Source organism: Nannobrachium achirus (genome assembly GCF_963921795.1).
Source record: "Nannobrachium achirus genome assembly, chromosome: 2".
In the NCBI taxonomy this organism is placed as follows: domain Eukaryota; kingdom Metazoa; phylum Chordata; class Actinopteri; order Myctophiformes; family Myctophidae; genus Nannobrachium; species Nannobrachium achirus.
Genome location: NC_137811.1, coordinates 58,586,695 through 58,596,694, shown reverse-complemented (window position 1 = coordinate 58,596,694; position 10,000 = coordinate 58,586,695). Strand labels below are relative to the sequence as shown.

At 45.6% G+C, this 10,000-nt stretch overlaps 1 protein-coding gene across 2 annotated transcripts in view; it reads right to left on the bottom strand.

Moving 5' to 3' along the window:
* Positions 1 to 8,258: 8,258 nt before the first annotated feature.
* The window catches only part of tgfb2 (transforming growth factor, beta 2), a 46,415-nt gene continuing 44,673 nt past the window's right edge, over positions 8,259 to 10,000 (bottom strand). For both annotated transcript variants that reach the window (XM_080748698.1, XM_080748697.1), the window contains one exon: positions 8,259 to 10,000. This exon is cut by the window's right edge and continues 1,375 nt beyond it. The gene's annotated coding sequence lies outside the window, so the exon portion shown is untranslated.

Below are 10,000 nucleotides of genomic sequence, written 5' to 3'. Positions count from 1 at the left end.
AGTCATTTGGGGCAAATAACACAGGGAGAGTGTGTCCTGTGGTACTACAGCCAGCCGGGCTGCTTGGCGCAAACCAAGAGTTAAAAACCTTCCAGTGGTTTGCTGTGTGGATGTCTTGGCAGCCTCCCCATAATGACAATACCAGATCGCTATTATCAGAGGTAATAGTATGAGTGCCCAGTGCAGCGTAGACCAAGGCTTTCTATTTCTCTTTCTTTCTCTCCCTCCTCTCGTTTCTCTCTTTCCCCACACACCACCACCACCTCTCTCTTCTCTCTTTCGGCAGATGGGAACCGAAGCTCTCTCTTTCAGCGCAGATTTCCATTTAATTATTATTAGTTGTTATAGTAAGTGGGATTTTACACGCATGGCTCTAATGTTCCATCATGGGGGTCGACGTTGGAAGAGCGGTTACTCAATCTGAATGTTCTCATCCCCTGACCTCACTCTCTCTCACGCGCACGCACGCACGCACACATGCACGCACGCACGCACGCACGCACGCACGCACGCACGCACGCACACACACACACACACACACACACACACACACACACACATTCTGCCCTGGGCTAAGCTCGTCTCCCAGGGCCCACCCACGCCACATACACATGGGAGCTCCCCTTAAAGGACCATTTCACCTCTGGGTCAACCAGATCTTATTTTATTGTTGTTTTGGACACAATCAACACAACACAGTTATTCTTTGTGTTCAATCTGTGTTTTTAGATATTTTAGGATTTCTCTCGCCCGATTTATACTTTGTAGAACGCCCGGTGTCGAACGCAGAAAACAGCTCACAATGCGGCACGTTGTGAACTTGTAGATAGGCTATAGCCAACCACAGCACACGCAAATGAAGTGTAACTCAAGTCTTCTCCCTGGGAGAGAAAGCTGAACTGTAAAAGCAGGCCCTATTGGACACCTAGCAACCATACTTCACCTTCTCACGGCGATGACTCACTTCAACAATAAGTACAGCCATCAACGAGCGCTCCATCAGCATCGCAGTGAATCCCCGGAATGAGGCTTTGCCGCACAGGTGGGGGAAATTCAACCACCATAATGTTATTTCGGCTTTGAGAAAGCATTTCAAAGTTGAAAGGGAATATGTTGTGTGTATGTGGTTGGGGGCTGTATTGGGGAGTGAGTGTATGGCTGTGTGAATGGGTTGCACATGAGGGAGCGGGTTGGAGGAAGTGGGGGGGGGGGGGGGGGGGGCAGTAGCTCAGTGGGTGGGGGGGGGGCTGTGTCTGGCCTCATTAGAAGTCTGACAGAGAGACAGGCAGGTGGGCAGACGCCGGCCGGCGGGGGGGCACGCAGCCAGAGGCAGGCGGGTATGAATGCAAGACAATCAGGCATGGCAGACAGAAGGACGGAAAGGCAGGTAAACAAGAGAAAGTGTGTCAGGCGGACGGCGACCGAGCCGTCATTAGGGCATTAGGGCATTCACGAATAGTGATTTTTAGTATTCAAATTATTCGACCTCAAAGTATTCGAATAGTCGAATATTCGACAGGACTGGCCAAACCATCAAATATCATGCTCACAACGCCTCGCGAGCATGTAGATCTGCTATTTTCACAATATTTATCTGCGGAACCGATTAAATTAATTAAATGTAAATTTAATACCTACAATTCCAAGGGCTTGTCAGGGTGGGGGTCCCCAGTTCAAATATGATTATTTTGGGGGTCACGGCCTAAAAAGGTTTGAGAACCCCTGGTATAGAGCATTAACAAATTCATCCACCAGGGGCATTGACAACTCATTCTTATGACTTCCTAGCCAAGCTTTATAAACTATATTAAGAGAAAAACATTAAAAAAAATAAAATAAGCAAATATTCGACTTCGGTGAACAACGTCGAATAGTGACTTTGATATTCGAATATTTGAATATTTGGTGAATGCCCTAGCATAGACAGACAGACGGACAGAGAGGACAAGGCAGACAGGCAGGTAAACAGACAGACGGGAAGTCAGACTGACAGGACAGAGAGAGAGAGAGAGAGAGAGAGAGAGAGAGTGAGGCAGACAGGCAGATACATGGGCAAAGACAGACAGACAGACTGGCGCTGCAGGGATTGAATGTCCGGGGCTCCAGGGCTCCCTTCCTGCCTCTCTCTCTCTCTATCGTGATATCTCCAAGACGCCTGTCAAACTTAAGAGGGAAGGAGGAAAGGAGGGGGAGGGGGGGGGGGGGGGGGGGACACTTTGTACTGGGGGACTGTGTGTGATACTTCAATCTGGCTTGCCTTTGTGATTGTGTGTGTGTGTGTGTGTGTGTGTGTGTGTGTGTGTGTGTGTGTGTGTGTGTGTGTGTGTGTGTGTGTGTGTGTGTGTGCCCCCCTTTCTGTGCGGGCACACAAAAGAGAGTTGCTAATCCGGAGCTCAAAGAGAGCTGGCCTTCCCGTGTAATTACAGACGCAACACAACACTCTGTCTTGGAGGCTTATTGCTGCGCGCTACCACGCGAGATGGAGAGTGGCAGTGGAGAGGTAGGGGTGGTGGCTGGGAGGGGAGCTGGGCTGGGGGGTGAGGGTGGGTGGGTCGCTGGGTTGGGTCGGCAGAGGGAATGCGACCAAAACGGTATTAAGTTCAGTCTAATTGCTATCAGAGGAATGTCTTCTTGGCTGTATCCATACTAGGGATGGGACGATATGAAAATTTCATATCATGATTATTGTGACAAAATAAATCGCGATTTACGGTATTATCGCGATAATCAAAATCCATTATCCTGGAGTGGAACATTTGCCAAAAAATAGACGATCTACAAGCTCAGCGCGACGCGTTGTGAGCTTGTAGATTGGCTATTTTTTGGCAAAGACATTTGATAGAGAGTTAAACAAAGACTGTATCAAATCAATACGTATATAAGTACCTTTTACCAATTATAGAGGGTTTAAGTGGTACCGGATAGGCAGCTCGGCAAATGAAAGCTAAATTGATCCCAGTGCATGACGGAGGACGATATCACGATAAATTAAATCTCCACGATACGATTATCGTGAGTGTTTTTTTATCACGATAAACGATATCGCGTATCGTCCCGTCCCTAATCCATACAGAGATTAATGCTCATGGTTGCTCTCTCTGTCTCTCTCTCTCTCTGCATCTCTGTGTCTTGAACTCACACATACTGTACACACACACACACACACACACACACACACACACACACACACACACACACACACACACACACACACACACACACACACATGCGTGCATGCGCACACACACATATGCAAATGTATGTGGTTAGACACTTTCTGACAAGTAGCCTCTGAGATTTTTCTCTTTGCTAATGGGAGCCAGTACATTGCTGCGTGCTGATGTCACAGTGTGAGTGCCTCTCTCTCTCTCTCTCTGATTTCATATTATTGTGTGTTGCCAGCTGCAGCTGAATCACCACAGCTCCAAATCGCTTTTCTCCCCGGAGACCGGGAGCCCTTTCACCCCGAGCCCTCACTCTCATCTGCTGCATGCAGACTCTCAGGCTAGAGTTGTGTGCTTGTGCATGAATGTTGAGGGGAGAGGGCACTTCAGACAGTATATAGAGGGTATGCGCATACCCTCTATTGTGCAAATTTGAGTGGACAAGTGTACGTGTGTGCAGCCACATAAAAGCAAATAAACAAAAATGCATTCTGCAGATAGCCAATTATATTGCAGCTGTAAACCTGCGGGCGCTGTGTGAGTATCTAGCAAATATCCCATAATCGTATTGACGCTGGCATAGGCATACAGTATTGCTAATAACCATAATCCATAATAACCCAATTATCCAATAATATGTTTTTGGCTCAATTCATAGTTTACAGCAGGGTTCCCCAATTAGTTTTCCCCAAGGGCCGAATCATGTCGAGGGTAACAAGCACACAACGCCTCTCACTGTGAGGCGTTGTGTGCTTGTAGATCTGCTATTTTCACTACTTTTGTGCGGCGGCCTTGTATGATGCAGCAGGGCTTTGCTTTGCGAAAGAACAGACACATTTGGAGATACGAGGTTTCCACCCGACAACGACGATATACTAGTGTTGTTGCTGCTCTTATACCACCATTATTACTGGGGTTGGTGGGGGCCAGACAGTAGCCCCCCGTGGGCCGCAAATGGCCCGCGGGCCGCCTATTGGGGAACCCTGGTTTACAGTATATCATGACACAATTTGTTGTTTTCAATTTGAGAGGACATCCTTGAAGCATTTAAGATGCCATGTTGACTCCTGATGGTAACTGGGCTATAATACCTAGAGGGGAGGAACAGCCTGATGGTAACTGGGCTATAAGACCTAGAGGGGAGGAACAGCCTGATGGTAACTGGGCTATAAGACCTATAGAGGGGAGGAACAGCTTGATGGTAACTGGGCTATAAGACCTAGAGGGGAGGAACAGCCTGATGGTAACTGGGCTATAAGACCGAGAGGGGAGGAACAGCCTGATGGTAACTGGGCTATAAGACCAAGAGGGGAGGAACAGCTTGATGGTAACTGGGCTATAATACCTAGAGGGGAGGAACAGCCTGATGGTAACTGGGCTATAAGACCTAGAGGGGAGGAACAGCCTGATGGTAACTGGGCTATAAGACCTAGAGGGGAGGAACAGCCTGATGGTAACTGGGCTATAAGACCAAGAGGGGAGGAACAGCCTGATGGTAACTGGGCTATAAGACCTAGAGGGGAGGAACAGCCTGATGGTAACTGAGCTATAAGACCTAGAGGGGAGGAACAGCCTGATGGTAACTGGGCTATAAGACCAAGAGGGGAGGAACAGCCTGATGGTAACTGGGCTATAAGACCTAGAGGGGAGGAACAGCCTGATGGTAACTGGGCTATAAGACCTAGAGGGGAGGAACAGCCTGATGGTAACTGGGCTATAAGACCAAGAGGGGAGGAACAGCCTGATGGTAACTGGGCTATAATACCTAGAGGGGAGGAACAGCCTGATGGTAACTGGGCTATAAGACCTATAGAGGGGAGGAACAGCCTGATGGTAACTGGGCTATAAAGGCCACTTTTAACCGCACAGATTCGGCGACGATTCGGCGGCGGAAGGCGGCGGAAAGCGTCTGTTGCCGAACGGGAGCTCATCGGTAGGTTTTCGGCAGCGGGTCGGGAGCGTTATCGACGGAGAACTGGAAAACTGGACTTGCTCAGTTTTGTAGAGTCGCCCCTGGACGTCGGTGAATTCTAGCGAGTTGTAATGGACCATTAGTTTGCTACTGCTGCAGCAAAACCAAGCCTAAATAAGCCAGATACATTTTCCCGTTGCATATTTTAACTAAATAGCATATTCACAATCTCAACTCTCAATTTCCTATACTAATCAACTCCAAGGCAACGCTAGTAATAGTGTGTGTTGTTTTGGTGTGAGGAGAAAAAATCACCGGACAGGAAGCATCTCCGCTTCTGCTCCTCGGTTGCCAGATTCTGTGAGTTAAACAAGCGACCAGGTCTATGAAAACTAGCCTGGGCTGGCTTCCAATTTCGGGCTTTTGATCCGGTCGGGAGCGGAAGATCTCCTACGTTTTTCTGTAGTCCATAACGGACTACACTTTGGCCGGAAACAACGACCGGAAACAGTTTTAACCCGTACTTGTGCATGCGCTAACTACATGGCTAACGACTTGCGCATGCGCTAACTGGGTTGAAACTGTTTCCGGTTGTTGTTTCCGGCCAAAGTGTAGTCCGTTTTGGACTACAGAAAAACGTAGGAGATCTTCCGCTCCCGACCGGATCAAACGGCCCGTTTAGTAAACGAAGACCAGGCTTTCCCCCAGCGGAAAGCCTGGTGATGCGAGGTTAATGAAAACAAAGCCTAAAGGAGCGTCCAGTTTCACCTATTGAGCTCTATTACATTAGCTGTTTTCTAAAAGAATGTTGAAAGCAAGGCCAAATAAGCAACTACAATTCAGAAACATGCCCAAACAAAAGTAACCCACAACTAGCAACATTATAGGAAAACAGGATCAAAGTCGCTTGTAACGAGCCGATATGGCAACACAGTGCGCATGCGCAAAACAGTACAGTAATTACAGTCGGCATACAGTCGGCTGGAAAATTCAATGTGCTTAGTTTTTTGCAGTTCTTTGCAGTTCTTTGCAGTCTGTGAACAGTTTGAACAAGTCTCCTGTAGTATTTTCAGTGTGGAGGCACCTTAAGACCTAGAGGGGAGGAACAGCCTGATGGTAACTGGGCTATAAGACCTAGAGGGGAGGAACAGCCTGATGGTAACTGGGCTATAAGACCTATAGAGGGGAGGAACAGCTTGATGGCCTTGATGCAGTTCACTGCGTCTCACAGCGTGGCAACCTGTGACTTCATTACATCTGCTGGGGAGCCACTTATGTCTTCAACTGTGTGGCCTCCATCTGAATCACTTAACCACTTGAACCCCAGCATCCAATCCCGGGGGCACATTTATTAGCCAAAAATAGATTACTAAAAGCTCACAACACGTTATTGCTTTCTGACCAGAGATTTGGTGTAGATGGGGAAAAAAGCAGTCCAAGTACATGCAGAGCCAAGTCAGGGCCAGTTTACAGTGTTGATTTCGTCGACTAAAACTAAGACTAAATATATTGACAATTTCATCAACAAAATAAAAACTAGACTAAAACGTTAGGGAGGGACTAGTGGAGAAGAGAGTAATTTTATGTTTGGTTGCTCTCAGATATTGCGTTCTGAAAATAGCAGATCTACAAGCCCACAACGCGTAACAGCGCGACGCGTTGTGAGCTTGTAGATCTGCTATTTTCAGCACACAACCAAGTGTAAAATCATTATGATGCCATCAAGGCCTGCCAAAAATACATTTCAGTTGACTAAATCAACTAGTCGACTAAAACTAAAACTTTTCAGGTGACTAAATTATGACTAAAACTAAATGACATTTTATTCAAAAGACTATGACTAAAACGAAATCAAAATCTGCCGTCAAAAACAACACTGCCGTATAAGAAGCGAGGGGAACAAAGATGTAATGGCGTTTGCGGGGAGCCGTGTCGCTGGGGCTGCGACCCCGATTGCGCAGCCTTGCTCGGCGCGATCATCACAGATGACCCTTGGCTGAGAGGGCCCAGATGATGCTGATGATGACACAGCTCGATTGCTTCCAGCTGAGATGTTGAAACCAAAGTTTTTCGTGGAGGTCCGTCCGCGGATCGTGACTCAAGGCCGGTGCCAGGCTCTCTGCATGGTCTTCCAGCATCCCTCCCTCCCCTGGCCAGGAGGAACCACCACCCAGGGTCCCGAGACCACCACCGTGATTATTTATCACCGGTCCACCGTGCAGGCCTAATCCTTCACACAACGCCATGGAAAGCCTCATTCCAGAGCTCGAACTGTCAAAACGAAAAACTCCCACACCAACGCCACCCAGTTCACAAGTTTTCAAATGGATAAAAAACCTTTTGAGAATAGCAGGTCTACAAGCACCTTATGTAGATCTGCTATTTTCAAATGGCCGAAATGTATATAGGGCTGAAGTGGTTAATGTATGTTTTGTAATAATCATAATCAAAATCTAAAAAAAATAACTAGTTACTAAAGTTTCCAAATAATTGTAGTGGAGTAAAAGTACAATATTTGCCTCTGAGATGTAGTGGAGTTAGAAGTAAAAGTATAGAAAATCGGAAATACTCAACTAAAGTAACAGTACTTGTGTAAATGTAATTAGTGACTTTCCACCACTGCCTCTATCATCCCCTCCTCTACTCTGTCTTACACGCTGCAGACTCCCTTTGATTCTCCCACTCGGGTGTATCCTCTCGTTTGCCCCTTTGATGGAATATCATATTATGACACATGAATGTATTACAAAATGCTCGAAACATGAGCCTCTTATTTGTCTTTGTGGCTTTCCACAGCGGGCGAGCGAAAGAAAGAGAAAGAAAACGGGGATAACAAGTGTACAGCATAAGGAGACATTAGCGAGGGATCAAAGTGTAGCTTCAGCGCTGCTTCTTTTGAAGACATGAGGAACGCATTATAAAACAGTATTACAGTACGCCAGTGGTATTAGGTAACGCGGCACAACTTAAACGTGGTACAAAACAGACATACAACCGGTGGTCCCTTGTAACTTAAATAATTTATTTACCACTAGAGCACCACAACAACGTTGCGTTACGATACACCGTAGTGGGTCAACATCATCATCATCATAACAACAGAAAGAAAGAAAAAAACAACAACATCATCATAAAAAAAAACAACAACAGCTCTATCATGACAACAACATTGGTGCCTTGTTCTCCTTCCTGCTATTCAGGAAGTCCACTGGTGCTAGTGCCCAAAAGGGGGGCGGGATCATGTCACCTAAGTCACTACTCCTTATTTGGTAAGGGTTGGGGGGGGAGGGGGGGAGGGGGGGACATGTGACCAAACGAGAAAAACAAAATGTACGAAAAAGGAGAATTAAAATAGCCTCAGTGCAATTTATTTTTTAATAAAGGGACAGAAACCGATGACTGAAAGACAGCTTTACACTTTGTGAAAGGCTTGCGGGTGATACCAAAGCTTGCTGACGCTCGCACGAAGACAGCAACACTGACGTCAAAAAGCACCAACAACGGCAATGTCGATTGAGTTGACAGACTAGACCGGATACGCTGAAAAATCTATTACACGTGGGTAGGTTTCATTTTTTTTGGCTCTAAGAGCGTTTGTTTTTGAACGAGTCCATATCTCCCTCTTCATCAACACCTTCTGTAATCCATCGTTGTACTAATCGTCTGCAATATCTATCCCAAACATCATCGTATCGCTTAGCGAAAAGACAGCGACCTCCTTCATCCATCCCCAAAACCTTCCCACATACCGCCTATCGAGTGGATCTCTGGACGTGGTGATTGCATGAGATGACATCACTATGTTCTCAACTTGTCCTTTCTCTAAAGAAGTTCATCACTCCTCTTACCTAAGTGTGGAAAACATCTAGTTGTTCTCCATTAATCACCGCCTTTTGGGTTTTCAACAGGTTGAGACTCAGTGCACAGGGTAAACAGAGCCAAACGCGATTCAAGGACACACATCGGGCTGTTCAACGCTGCATGTCAGGAACACGGTCAATGGGTATTCGCTCCAGAAGTGAAAAAGACATAGCCTGCACAGCAAAATCCAGACCTCCTAATGCGTCACTCACGTCTTACACTTTCAGAGTTAAAGGTGATGTAAGTGATATTTTTTTGGTTAAAACAAAAAGTTGTTTTGTTAAAAGGATAAAGCTCTATATTCTGATAGAAATCATATCGTCGTTGTCGGGTGGGAAATCTTGTATGTCCAAAACCTTCCTTTTTTGTTAGGTTTGTTAGGTTTTCACTAGTTTTGTGCGATGGTCTTGTATGATGAAGCAGGACTTTAGTTTACGAAAAACATAAACATTTTAAACTTGGAGATACAAGGCTTCTGCCCGACAGTGACGATAAAATGTTTGTTTTGTAAGAGGGGTACTGCACCCTTCTATCCAGCTTGATAAACAAAAAAAAAAACATTTTCAGGTGGGTTGCCAATTTCCGCCAATCAGGAGAGAGTACCCATTTATCAGCTTCAATGTTTTAGTGCTCCAGTTCCAATATTGTTTACACATTTTCTTTGTTTCACTTGAGATCTCTCTCCTGATTAGCATACCGATCTGAAAATGCATTTTCTGTTTTCTAAAGAGCTGGATAGACTTGAACACACTATAGCAATATGATTAATATCAGAATATAGAGTTATTTTTTATTATCATATTTTTTCTTAGCCTTTAAATTAGTGCTCTGGATTTTACTGTGTGCTATCACCACATCAGATGTTTCTAAATATGTCTTTGAGACTTACATGGCACAGAAATATCTAACTGGCATGGTTATTCTTTCTCCTCTGGGGTATTTTTCAAGCTTCTATAAAAAAACGTACACAACTGTAAACTGCCGAAGGGACAGAATGTTTTTTTTTTTTTTTTTTCTTTTTTATACGACTGACGAAGATTCACTCTAATCCACTTTTATAGAC